The 14,447-nt window shown below is 39.6% G+C and overlaps 1 pseudogene across 1 annotated transcript; it reads right to left on the reverse strand.

Moving 5' to 3' along the window:
- Positions 1-4,669: 4,669 nt before the first annotated feature.
- On the reverse strand, positions 4,670-14,319 carry LOC149001244 (autophagy-related protein 2-like; annotated as a pseudogene). The gene is made up of 10 exons (XR_016170657.1): positions 14,094-14,319; positions 13,676-14,011; positions 13,321-13,432; positions 11,919-12,068; positions 11,612-11,763; positions 8,326-11,499; positions 8,111-8,223; positions 5,591-5,796; positions 5,029-5,070; positions 4,670-4,891 (listed from the first exon to the last, which is right to left on the reverse strand). The product of XR_016170657.1 is annotated as an autophagy-related protein 2-like (transcript).
- Between the last annotated feature and the right edge of the window lie 128 nt (positions 14,320-14,447).

The following is a 14,447-nucleotide window of genomic DNA, read 5'->3' on the forward strand; positions in this document are numbered from 1 at the left end:
CTTCAACGAATACAAATTTACCCGGATAACCAAAACCGATTGCTTCAATCGATTCCGAGAGCAATTGGGAAATCACTAATGTGCTTATACGAGACAGAGAAGAAAATTTTCATTATACGAAAACCAAGACCAAAAATTGCAATTTTGCTTCGGAGGTGACAAGCGACAAGTAATGGCTCCCAGTTGGCGCCATTTTTTTGTTCACATCATTGTAATAGTGGCTTACCATGGTTAGTGAAACCCAATCAAATTGATCGAATCACCTTCGGCCCGATCGATGAGGGTAAAAGAGAGCGGGGGTGGACTAAATTTGGGCTCAATAGAGTTCACGGTATGTGGACACATAATCAATTTGATTCGGGATTCATATGGGCCTGGGCCTAGCCCATATTTACAACAAATAAATAGCTCATTTAATGTTTCCTTCTCCATTTGAATTATCAACTTCAATCGTATCCTCTCTCTCACCAAAGTTGCGATTTTAGCCCTAGAAGCAACAACGAGGAGGCTAAGAGAAATATTCCCGGTTACCATATCCAAGGAGAAGAAGAATGGTGTTAAGGTTATGAAGAAGGGGTCCGATCGTTTTAGAGCAAACGTTCCAGGTATCTGGTGTTAAGGTTATGAAGAAGAATAAACACTCTCCACAGTTTCCAGATTCGACTCTTCCATCTTTCCTTGCAGTTCTTACTTCCTGCTTCTTACGTGTCTCACTTGTTAAGAATATTTTGTTCGGTTAACGGGTAAGATTTACCTTATGAATCCACATGTTTATCCGAGAATTTACGGAATGTTAACCTAAATTATTTTGGGTGTTGTTCGGTAAATGGAATCTGGTGTATGGGAATTGCTTTGTAAAATAGCATGTTTTATTAAGTACCACCAGCACAGTTGTACATAGCATTCTTTAATTCCCATTACTTTTTAATTGATTACAAAGTTAATCAGTATGAACCAAAGTCAGGTAGGTTTAAAATTTGGAAAAAAACCGTTTTTGTTCTGGATGAATTTTATAGTAATAATAATAATAATAAAATTACTAATAATTATAAACCAGTTCACTCATGCTGTCATGGTTGTTCTTAAACTTCCCCTTGTTGGTTTTGTATTTATGTTCTTCGTACATAGTTGAAGTGGATTTCGGGGGTAAATGAGGGCGGGACCAGAGAAATTAAATGCTTCAATAGAGGCCAATCTAGCATATCACATTCAATGAGGGTTCAAGTTGTTGTGTAATTTATCTCAAACAATTACTTGGAATTCACTTCTCCTGATACCTGTGATTATAAGTCTACCAATATCAGAGCCAATCACATCCACTTTTGGTACAAACAATCCTCCCTTACTTTCCGTTGTGAATCTGTAGGCTTTTTGAATAATGTAAACCAACTCCCGTTGCATTTGGTTTCAGCTTCTTACTATCTGAAGCATAACACTGGGTTTACTCGCAATATCTACGTATATGTGTACTTGAAAGTCTGGGTTTAAAATAATACATTGTCTTCGCAAAGGGGCAACATTTGTATAGGTCTATATAAAACTCAATAACTAATGTGTTTTCAAATCTTCATTTTGTTTGCGGTTCGGTGATACGAAACTCCGGAATGGGTGGATGCTATTGTGAAGATGGGTCATCTACAAGTATGGAGCAACCCACTCCATTATGCTATTGCGGGCAAGGGAGGATGTTGCTGCTCACTTCAAATACAAAAAAAAATCCAGGACGGAGATTTTATAGGTGCCCAAATGGTGTAAAGCATTCATTTTCTTTTATTTGGGTAGATCGGATGTGTGGCGGTGAAGCGACAACGTATGTACGTTCTACGACTTCAACGTCTTACGAAAGTGTGAATAGTCGAGGACATGAGGTGAGATTGCCACTAATATTTGACGACCGACATCGCAATCCGATGAATTTGGCTGCTGCAAGGCGAACCCTTAATCATCAACGGCAAAATCAAAGACTGTTGGACCAAATTACATTGGAACATCGTGTAATTTTGTTCTTATGTGTTTGGCTATTCTTACTTTCTTGTTATGTACTTTATTCAAGAAACATTTAACCCCCGTACGTTCAATGTCACTCTTTGTAACATATACGGTAGGACAATAGTAAAGTTGATGGATAGTTCAGTACTTTATTTCAAAAAAATGTACTCTATCTATGTCAAACACTTATCACAATGTATTTGAAGGGTTGGAAGTAGTTGTCAAAACAAGTTCACCTCTAATGTATGATATTGTACAGAATCAATTATATAATCTTTCATATATATTGTCCATATGAGAGTTAAGCGGTGATGAAACAAATAATTCAACCCATATATGGTTTTATTTTTTTAAATTATTGATTCCCTTTTATTAGTGTTACATCTGTGGCTTTAAACATTAGTGTAAGTCTTCAATTTATAATTTCAGTGACTATAACAGTGTGATGGAACATATTAATTTGACCACGAACCCAAATCAATTCACGATGACAAAATTGGGATCACCGCCGTTTTGTTATGTGAACACATACCAAAGGGAATGATTCTCTTTTAAACGGCACCAGCCCGTTTCGTGCCGATGAACACGAGAGAGCAAACGGGCCGATTCCCTTTTAAGGGGAACCAGCCCCCTTTCGTCTGTGAACACGAGAGAGCAAATGGGCCGATTCCCTTTTAATGGGAACCAGCCTCGTTTCGATGGAACACGAGAGAGCAAATGGGCCGATTCCCTTTTAAAGGGAACCAGCCCGTTCGTGCGGGAACACGAGAGACCAAATGGGCCGATTCCCTTTTAAAGGGAGCCAGCCCGTTCGTCTGTCAACACGAGAGAGCAAATGGGCCGATTCCCTTTTAAAGGGAACCAGCCCGTTTCGTCCCGATGAACACGAGAGGCAAATGGGCCGATTCCCTTTAAAAGGGAACCAGCCCCGTTCGATCGATGAACACGAGAGACCAAATGGGCCGATTCCCTTTTAAAGGGAACCAGCCCCGTTTCGTCTGTGAACACGAGAGACCAAATGGGCCGATTCCCTTTTAAAGGGAACCAGCCCGTTTCGCCGAGAACACGAGAGAGCAAATGGGCCGATTCCCTTTTAAAGGGAACCAGCCCGTTTGTCGATGAACACGAGAGAGCAAATGGGCTGATTCCCTTTTAAAGGGAACCATCCCGTTTGTCTGTGAACACGAGAGAGCAAATGGGCCGATTCCCTTTTAAAGAGAACCAACCCGTTTCGTCTGTGAACACAGAGAGCAAATGGGCCGATTCCCTTTTAAAGGGAACCAGCCCGTTTCGTCTGTGAACACAGAGAGCAAATGGGCCGATTCCCTTTTAAGGGAACCAGCCCGTTCGTCTCGAGTGGGCCGATTCCCTTTTAAAGGGAACCAGCCCGTTTCGTCATGCAACACAGAGAGAGCAAATGGGCCGATTCCCTTTTAAAGGGAACCAGCCCGTTTCGTCTGATGAACACAGAGAGCAAATGGGCCGATTCCCTTTTAAAGGGAACCAGCCCGTTTCGTCTGTCAACACAGAGAGCAAATGGGCCGATTCCCTTTTAAAGGGAACCAGCCCGTTTCGTCTGTGAACACAGAGACCAAATGGGCTGATTCCCTTTTAAAGGGAACCAGCCCGTTTCGTCTGTCAACACAGAGACCAAATGGGCCGATTCCCTTTTAAAGGGAACCAGCCCGTTTCGTCTGTGAACATAGAGACCAAATGGGCCGATTCCCTTTTAAAGGGAACCAGCCCGTTTCGTCTGTGAACACAGAGACCAAATGGGCCGATTCCCTTTTAAAGGGAACTAGCACATTTCGTCTGTGAACACAGAGACCAAATGGGCCGATTCCCTTTTAAAGGGAACCAGCCCGTTTCGTCTGTCAACACAGAGACCAAATGGGCCGATTCCCTTTTAAAGGGAACCAGCCCGTTTCGTCTGTCAACACAGAGACCAAATGGGCCGATTCCCTTTTAAAGGGAACCAGCCCGTTTCGTCTGTCAACACAGAGACCAAATGGGCCGATTCCCTTTTAAAGGGAACCAGCCCGTTTCGTCTGTCAACACAGAGAGAAAATAGGTTGACGAACTTTAAAAGGGAACCAAGTACTTTCTTCATGAGAACACATACACCAATGGGGTTGGTTCCCATTTCATCCCGAGATCAAAAAGTATCAAATTCCCTGTTACGAAATAATAAAAAAACTAGCACATTTTCACGTTCATACATATGAAAAAATAACACTTTGAATAGGCGAAAATGCCGTTCACATATGAATGTATGCTTTATTTGCATTGTAACAAAAATGCGTGAACCTGTCGGTGCGGCAAAATATTCAATTCACTTGTTAAGAAAGAAATTAACCGATCTGTTCAGACAATGTAGTCAAATACTAATGTGAATGTGTTGTTTCATCTAAGTCCATGTAAGAGAATTTATTTACATTAACTCCGGGGATATAAAAGAAAAGAATCCAGTCAGTGAGAAGGTTTAGTGAACATATTAAAATGGATCCTAGATCAACTCAGAGGGGTAACAACGAATTGTACACATAGAAGAATCAGCTGTGGTGCCTTTCATGGGGTGGTCATTCAACGTGGTGTTGTATCTGGCCATAGAGTGCAACACAAGTGCTGATCAAATATCCACAAGACAAATATTGAACCACATAAGGTTTTCCATGGAGGTTCAACTTTCTCTCATCTGTCTGTCACCATCAGATGCACCACCTATCATAGAGAAACAAGGTAACCAGTACTGAATTGTTAGTACACGTAATGAATAGAAAAATCCAGTCAGTCTGAAACAGAATGTGTCCGTATTAAAGAAACGCCTGCAACAGCAGAAGAACATTCTCACCACAATATCAAAGAAGAACATAGTCACCCGGGCCGATTCCTCTGCTTGTAACTGAACATGTGTTAGCAAAATTTGGATTTTATAAATTAGACATATTGGAAGTATCATAATTGTTTCACTATGGCATTGAACATAATGATTTCTTATATATTTGATATATAGGTTGCTTTTTAGTTCCTACTTAATACCACACCACGAAGGATGACAATATTGCATGGCAACAAGGATTCCTGATCAATGCAAGAAAACAAAAGACAATGTGTAACAACTATAATGAAGTCATTGTTGGAGGAAAGGCATGGTTGAAAGGGGTTGGTTCCCTTTAAAAATACGACATTTGACAATGTTGATCCTTGAATAAATATATTGGAGAAAATAAGTCATGCTCCTACTTATCACCGCACTAGTAGATATCATGGTTTACCGATGAATTAAACAAACTTTGTGAATGACAGAGCAAAACTGGCAAGTTTAATGCAGTAATGCAATGAATAAGCTCAACCAATTGAAATAGCAAGAAAAGGGCAAAAGGCCAACAATCACAATAACCGTTTGGATATTTGAAGAAGGGGATAATACAATCGTAAACTGGAAGTTTGTAACTCAAATAATGACACTAATGTGAGGAATGGATATTGGAACTCCAAATATAGACAAAAATACTAGTCATAATACCAATGATTCAATATTCTCAAGCAACAGGTGCAGACAATTAGTACAACTAAAAGAAAAAGAAACATATAAAACCACCCGGAAATAAGGAAGCAATGCCTCTTCTACGATAGCACTCCTCCAAACGACTGGTCTTCTCTGGAGGCATTTTTGACTCATCAAAATCCCGAGCCACATTTGGAGACTGGTCTGTTGATGATCCTTTACCCCCAAAGAAGTTGATTAGAAAATCAAGTTGATCTTGATGAAGATGCACTAGCATAGGAAGGAATGCGATGGTTAACCTGGATCGAAAAACCAAAACATAGCCATGCTTGAGAAACTTATAATCAGTTCACTGTCTACTGGACAACGAGGTTGGAATCTATATTGTACATCCAAAACTATTGTCATGGTTTTCAAAACCCTCTGGCAGTGTAGGCGCAAGAAAAGAACACAATGTGCAGATCAACCTAGTTCAACAAAGTGCCAAATAAATGCAGGTTACTCGTGTTGTTATAAGCTCCTCCATCTGCTTAAAAGGAACACCTCAACACACATAACACTCAAGTAACTCACTAGTTTCAGTATTAATATAAGCATGGAAATCCAAATATGCACCAGTTTGTTCTTTTTTTATTTTTTTCAACTCCTCCAACAAACATAACACCATATACTATTACTGTCCACTTTTTACCTCAAAAGAAACTGGAGTTAAAACCATAGAGAGAATGGGAAAAAGGAAACAATACTTATGGTTGGATAGCTGACAGAACAGATAACAGTATAAAAGCAAGATTTATCCGCCGTCAACAAATCAAAGTTCCAGCATACTATACATAGTTGAAAGGGAGCAATGTTGACACCCAACAGCTTCGGTCAGTGATATGAATCCTGTTATTCATGGGGTTTGAGAACTCAGCTTCTCAACCCACATTGGTCAGCCAAAACACCTGCACTCTTTTCGGGTTGAATTGAAGCCCTTTTCGGCGGGAAGCATATGAATATATGATTACCATAAATTTACCGAGATACTTGAGACATCAACTCATGTCCCATCTCATCTAAGAATCCCAAAAGAACAAGATATTACTGAGTTCTCACCTCACCAAGTTCTCGATCTACGTATTCATGTAAGAGTGCAAGTTTGGCCGTAGCGGCCCTGACCTACCCCGGCCCCTAGAGCCCCAACTTAGGCTAGGGCTCAAGATTTTGGCCTTGAGGGCAAGCCTAGAATGAGTGTTTGTCCTACCCAACCTGTGCCTAATATTTTGGCACTAATCCTAACCCTGATTTTGGCCTGAGTTTAGCCGTCATCCCAGCCCTAATTCTAATCCAGGATCTAACACTAATATTAACCTTGATCCAAGCCCTAAGTTTGACTGTAAGTCATTTCAAATACAGTCATTTCAATCCCATGGCTCCACTTCTTTTTTATATCATATTTTTGGTTGTCACATAGTAAAAATAATTGATTTATTGTCTTTTTATTTTAATATGTTACTATGAAAGAAAAAAATAAGTCAATAGTCAATAGCTAAATCCTACATTTTTTTTTTATTAATAAAAAAAAATTTATTGGCTCACTAGGTCATATGGTACTCTATTATTGTTGTAAATGGAATCTGAAATCCAATTACACTAGCACATTAAGGCCAAAAGTTGAAGGTCATAAATCATTACTCTTAATCTAGGGCCTTCTAGGATCAAGATTCCAATTAAAATGCTTCAGGTGTTTTAATGATGCAAAACACAAAACAAGTTCAATTCGAAATAGCCATTACTGTAAACAAGAATCCAAAACCAATTCAAGCCATTCTTTCAAGCCATTCTTGCACAAAAGATTATCTTTCATACGCCAACTACCCCAATCAGGAACATTTAACTATCTAAGCAAAAGATTTGAAATAGAGGCTTTCAAGAGAAAACCTACAAAGTTAAGATCCGAATATTGATTTTTATATGACATAATGCATTGAAAAATGTATTTAACCATATTAGTTATTGATAAGGGATGATGCCTCCAAGGTTCCAATGATGCAAAGTATTTATTATACCGTTTTTATAAAAGGACAAATCAAATGGACCCAAAAAAAAAAAAACTCACAAACAGATTGTGAAAGGGATCATGCCCAAAATGGTATTTTGTTTTAGGGTTAATGTTATTTACGTCTGTATTTTCTTCTACGGTCAAACAATTGACTTTTTATGTTACATTTTCCAGGGCTAAGACTAGAACCAAGGCTAGGGATAGGGACAGGGCCAACTGTCCCAACCTGGCCTAATCAAAGAATATCAGGCAGGTTTGGGCTTGCTTGGCTCGTATGGGTTCAGGAACAAAGACAAGAATTTTAGGCCTTGAGTCAAGGCCGAGGCTGGAATGGGCTTTTAGCTAAGAGCATTTGGGGCTGGATTGGGTTTTAAAAAGCCAGGCCAGCCTGTCCCTGTTGCAGCCACATATTCATGTTTTTATCATTACTTAAAACCCGGAACCGCTGGTAAATGCCTAAAAAATTGCACTTTACAGATGAAATTTTAAATGAAATATATCCAGCATCAAAGAGGTTCAAAGCTAAGTTGAGAGCAGAGAATAAACGATAAATCAAAATTTGAACATACCGGTACTCCTCAAGAGGAGTAGAAGGATCTGGTCTGACAGATTCCAAATCCAACCTGAAAGCTTTGGCAGAGGACTCTCTAGGGTGATCCTTTGAATGATAATCTCCTAAAACCTTCAACATTAAAAGGATAAGCATTATTCAAATGTCTGAATCCTATAAATGAGAGTGTCAGTATAAATTAAACTTTAAGCATAAAATGTCATAGAGCTATACCAACTTCTAGGGTGCTCTCTTGCTGCTATCAAAAAGATGAAAATCCTAAACTGAAAGAGAAAGTTTTGACATGCATATTTCACCATCAGGAAACATATCATACTAAAGATCCATCTTACATAATTCAAGCTCTAAACAAACATTAGCATCTCTGCCACTTGTATTCATGGTGCTTGTGGTAAGCAGTGCACTCCTCCCTGAGTCATCCCAGTCAGTCCCATCATACATTCGCCACCTCATGCCAATATTCTTGAGAAGTACTCTTCCCTTTGCCTTGGAGATTCCACCAGAACTTGTAGATGGAACCTCACTTTCTAAGAACTGGAATTCTTCAGGATGGTCACCTACATCTGAAATATGGTTTTCTAAAATTATCACAGAGGTATCCTGATACCATCCACTACTTCCATTTCCACCTTGGGCCACACTGCTTGATTTGTATCCAGCATTCTGAGGCAAGGACTGGTTGGTTGCAGATAACTCTGATGGAGGGCATGATTCGGATAAGTAATAGCCTTCTCTAAATTCTGGAAAACCCTCACCATGTAGGGATGATGCATGAGGGCTTCCCACCCCTCGTCCTGACATTGATTCATTAAAGGATAAACTATGTGAAAAAGCTCCAGCATGACACATATGTAAATCATCTCCAAGCAGCGCTCCATCAAGGGAAAAACAGAATTGGGATCCACAGGTATTACATGTGCTTGAACTGATCTTGGCAAGATGAAATGCATCCTCACATATCTCATCCATCAGACCCACCACAGAACCACAGTTTGAGTCTAGACTTGAAGCATGGTTTCGAGGAGGTGATGAGGCAGCACTGCCTTCAGAGATTATTGTCTCAGAAATCAAATCATCCCTATCAAGCGCTTGCTGAACATTATTCCACCTAGACTGCAAATGCACAACTGATTCCTCCACATCAGGTGCAAAAAGCTGCTGCAGTTGAGCAACCAAATGAAGAAGACTAGATGTTGTATCATGGCAAGTCTCCAAGTTAATATGAGATTCAGAGCATTCTACTTCCCATAAGAGGCCATTCTTACAGTTTGTTCTCAACATTGCTTCTACAAGTGCCTCCCTAGCCACTTTAACATAACCCATCTTGCGAAGATGTTCCACACTGTAGGTACTTTTAGCATTCTTGGATAGTTGATAATGCACAAAGAAGAAGCCCTAGATCTTGCACCCTTATTTTGTAATCACTGTCTATAGAATTTGACGTAGTTTGATTAGAAATATTCAATGAAGCAACAGCCAACAGACATGCCACATACAGTTCTCCTGACTCTTCACCGGTCACCACATTTTTTATGTAGGGCTCGTAACTCAAAGCAGCATCCACCAAGTTAAAGGCAAAAGTCACTTGATAAGGTGAATCATCCACAACTGATTCCTTGAGTTCTTGCTCTGTGTCATCAGAAGGTAAGCTGAAAAAGTAGGTTATTGAATTCAACCAATCCAAACGACCACCTGGTGCAACTATTGTACCGCTTCTGATGGTTATAGACGTAATACATTGGAAAGTCTGGGGGTCCCAGAAGTGCACAACAGCAGTACCAGCAGAACCAGCAGATAATACATTGGCACCTTCACCATCACCACGGCCAATTGTAGAGTTGCTACAAGAGATTAGCAGAAGCTCCTTAGATGGAGCTCCCGTGATTGAACCCCAAAGTCCACCTTCGCCATCTACGAACCAAAAAAATTTAGCATCACTAATCCCTCTAATATTTGCAACAGATAATAACTCAAACTTCTGTACTTTCAACTTCAAACTATCCCAGGAGCCTGGAAGTTCCGTCTGCAAGGAAGATTTTATATCCTCCACCTTATCCACATCAATCAGTATTTCGACAGATTCACATTCAGCAAGGATCGACAATTGTTCTGCTTCTCTCCTTGGATTGTCACATGGAGCAGCACTGTTATCACTAGCCATGAATGTTAAACCATCTAAAATCTGACTAAGAAGGCAATGTATATCCTTATACTGAGAATTGTTAAGGTGGATTGAAACAGAAGTAAGATGGAAATGCAGGAAAAATGCAGAGCTCAAAATCATCTCTTGTCGTGTATCAGAATGTGTATTCTCCACATCCTTCAAAGTGGTTACAGATGCAAATTCAGAACCATAATCCATCACCTTATTTCAACTCATTGAACACTGGGCAGTAGCTAAGGACTGACCCTTCTTCGCCATCCAAGGACCAAGAATGTGACCCTCTCCCGCCAAGACATAGTAACGCCAGGGATAACGACCTCTCCCCCTTAATTACGAGAAAAACTTATGGGCAGAGAAAGCATGCTTCTGGATAAGTGAGTCATTGCCAATAGGAACTTTACAAGAATTAATTAAATAAAGAAAAATATTCCCAAAGTCCAAATGGATGGAACCGCCCCAGACGAATCTGCCTTTTGACTGCCATCTTGAATTTTTTCCTTTGTCACTGGTGTACAGAAGTCAATTGCAATAAACTGATCCCAGTAAGTATAGCATCCGAAATCCCGACTGCATTTAAAAGGGAAGCATAGAAGAATCCTTGCTTTTGGGATCAATATACTTCCCTGTAGATTTCCTTTCTGAGGCAGCGTTGTAACATAGGTTGAAGTACTTTCTTTCATGCCTTCATGACATGAAGAGTCATCCTTGCTTTTTGCATTCCTTTGCCCCAAAACATTTGTCTACATTATTGGTTTCCGAGAAGACCGGAGATCCAACTCGACCCAACAGACTAAAAATCATATTAACCAAATTAAAGTTCACCCCGGAAGATGAACGGGGGGGAAGCTCCATAGATAAATGCGACCGAACCCTTCCGCCATCATTTGAGTTAGTTGAACTTAATGTGAAATGGAAATGATTGACACTTGAAGTTCTTAGCAACTTAACCCTGACTAAATCATCCTTAAGGATGGTTGGAGAATTTATTCCACTCATTCTACTAGCCACTCTTTGTGCAACAAGATCATTAGCAGGCAGGTGAAATGGAGGGAGAGCACCTTGAACTTCTTCCCTGAAGATGCTGTATCAATAGAATCTCTTTCTGCTCGCGCATCAGCAAGCCCCCCCCCCCCCCCCCCCCCCCCCTTCCCCCCTCGATTGAAGCAATCATCAAGCTCAATATGCTTCACGGTTGCTTCGAACTTTGATTCTTGGGGAGAATTCTGTTATTTTTAAAAGTATATAGTCAGCCTAAAGAAAATTGCAATTATTACCTGCAACTATTATTTAATAAGGAAAAGTGGATAGATAAATTCTTGTGAGCACAACAATTACCTGCAAAATGAGAACTGCATCTCCACATTTTGCATTTAGATAGTGTAAACTTTTGTCATCACATTCATGCTTTTGCTCTTCATCATGAAAGGAAAGTACAAGAGAAATCCCTTTAATAGTTGCCTTTAGGTTTGTCTCGACATGCTTCTGATCTACACATGTATATGATAATAAAATAGATAAAGAAATAAATACGCATGGGTTACCCCAGAACAGTAATCAAGTGTCACATGTTAAGAACACAGGGACCTCAGGACATAAGATGACAATGTAGATACCGATATTAGAATGTTGATCAAGAACATACCAGTGGGAATTTGCAATGATCCAGAAGCAAGACTGGATGCAGCAGTTATTGCGCTGAAAACAGAACATGTCAAGTTCCATATACCATCATTGGCCAATGCTTGATCGAGAATTCCTCATTCCATCAAAGCATTCAAAAAATTGATCTATGCTGCAAATAACAGAAAGGCATAATAACTTCTGTTAATAAATCCTCATTGAGGTTATGCTAAACCCAGATATTGGAATTTCAACCTCATCTCGAATTTGATCCTTGGTTGAAACAACACTTGGTTACAGTTTATGCAAATACACCCAAGTGCCATCAAGTCACTGCTGATGTGCAGAAAACTAGATTATTTGGAGCTGACTAAAGCTCGAGTATGTAGAGTGAGCTAGTGGGGTTTTAAGTCTTGTAGTCTCATGTTGTAACTCATAACTATGCCCATCGTGTCATATGAACTTAATAATAATGATGACCATGGGCGAAATATGATACATCACAAATTTTGAGTTCGAAGTTAATATTCATATTATATGTTATATATTAAGTATATTATAAGTGCAATAAGTTTTATGAGTGTACATCTTCATTTATTCAGCATAAATATTTCAAACTTGGGGTTGTAATGGAAGGTACAGTTACAACTGTTTTCTCATCAACACGAGACCAACAATGCATTCAAAAGGCCTAAAATAGATTGGACGGAAATTCTTTGTCCCAAAAGACCTTCAAAGTCACCAGCATCGCCCACCAAAATGAGGTGAGATGGGGGAAAATTTCGGGCCCGCGTAATCGCTACCAGGAGCAGGTTTTGAAACCATAGAAGGAATCAATCATGATGATTGAGACCTTGAAAGGTAGGAGACAAGATACTCAAAAAGTTGTACCAACCCCTAAACAACTCAGTATTTGTCATAATGGTTGAGAGTTATCAGCTAGTTTTAAAACTCCCACTTTATTCAGGATACACTAACTAAAGTAACACAACATAGAAATAAGAAAGAAACAAATAAACATAATACATAAACTACCCTTGACTAGGACTCAGACACTACAACTACTTGATGTATCTTCATGGTAAAATCTAACTTTCTCTTTGGGGTTTGCAAACTAGTCTCAGTTAGCCAGATGGACATTTGCAATTTTCTTTCCAATAATTAAGAGTAACTAAACATATTCAGCTCTAAGGCATATCTACTTAATCACATCATACAAATGGACACTGTTATTTAAATTCAACTTAATAAGCAGAAGGCTGCTAATAAGTTCCTTGCAAATAACATTACCTTATCCTTTTATGATTTGAGCAACTCAATCATTCAGCAAGCTATTTAAAGAATCAGAAGAACCATCTGAGTGCTCCGATAAATCCGAAAGCTGCAACTCTTCTGCAATTTGATCTAAGCGCCGACGGATATACCGTACATCACCCCTGAGGATAGAAAATTCTCTCTCAAATCTTGACAATCTAGCTCCATCCGGCTGATCAACACCCTCACCAACCGGTGCTCCTACATTTGCACCCTCTGCTCCTACATCTCCCAATGGTATTCCAAAATGAAAATTACTGGCAGATATTTTTGCATCATTCTTCTTCTTCATCTTCTTCTTCTTCTTCTTCTTCTTCCCCGCTTCAGAATCCTCCGCTGACAGATGAATATGATAATGCTCAAAAATGTGTGTCAGCAGTTTGATATAGGGGAGAGCCCAATTAGGTGCCAATCTAGCGTACTGCATCATTTTCATAATGATGTACGGTAGGTTCAACTTGTTACCTCTATGCACACAATAGGTGACATAAGCTTCAAATGAATTTAAGCTGTCATGGTGACCATCATGAGGTACAACATTGTGTTGCACAATGTATGCAATGGCGTGCGGAAGTGGTTTCAGCTGCCTCAGCTTCACATGCCTCGTGTCACCCGTATAATTCAGCATTATATCCCTATATGTCACATCCACATTAATCAAGTCATTGAACTTCTTCTTAGGCTCCCAGAATACTTTTGCACCTTCATTTGAGATTTGTAGAATCTCAGCTAACGTACAAATATCAAACTTTATTTGCACCCCTTTAACTTTGCTTACGGCTCCAATCTCTTCCCCAACTCCTTGGACAATCAAATTCTTATAAAACTCTTTCACCAAGTCCTCATAACACTTGGTATTTACCTCAAGTATTTTTTTCCCAACCAATCTCTCTAAATCTGGCTGCTAGACCTACAGCCTCGAAAGAAGGAATGTCCACTTCCCTTCCTTCAGCTATAGCTTGCTTATTTAATCTTTTGGGATTGCATTGGGGATAATCATCATTGAACCAGCCCCTTTCTTCATCAGCTTCTACCACTGATTTTCCCTTTCCCTTATCCTTTGCCATATCCTTCCGCTTTGTTGGCACATGCTTTCCACTTGCTGCCATCTTACGGCCCATATACTACTCCAACTCTAATTGTTGCACACATCAAAAAACATATTGGATAATCAACATTTAACACAAATTAAAATAAACTATAACAAATTTAACATGCAGCCTTAAACTGTAAAATA

The sequence above is a fragment of the Hakea prostrata genome, chromosome 11 (genome assembly GCF_041222555.1).
Source record: "Hakea prostrata isolate BN-2017 chromosome 11, UWA_Hpros_2, whole genome shotgun sequence".
NCBI lineage: Eukaryota > Viridiplantae > Streptophyta > Magnoliopsida > Proteales > Proteaceae > Hakea > Hakea prostrata.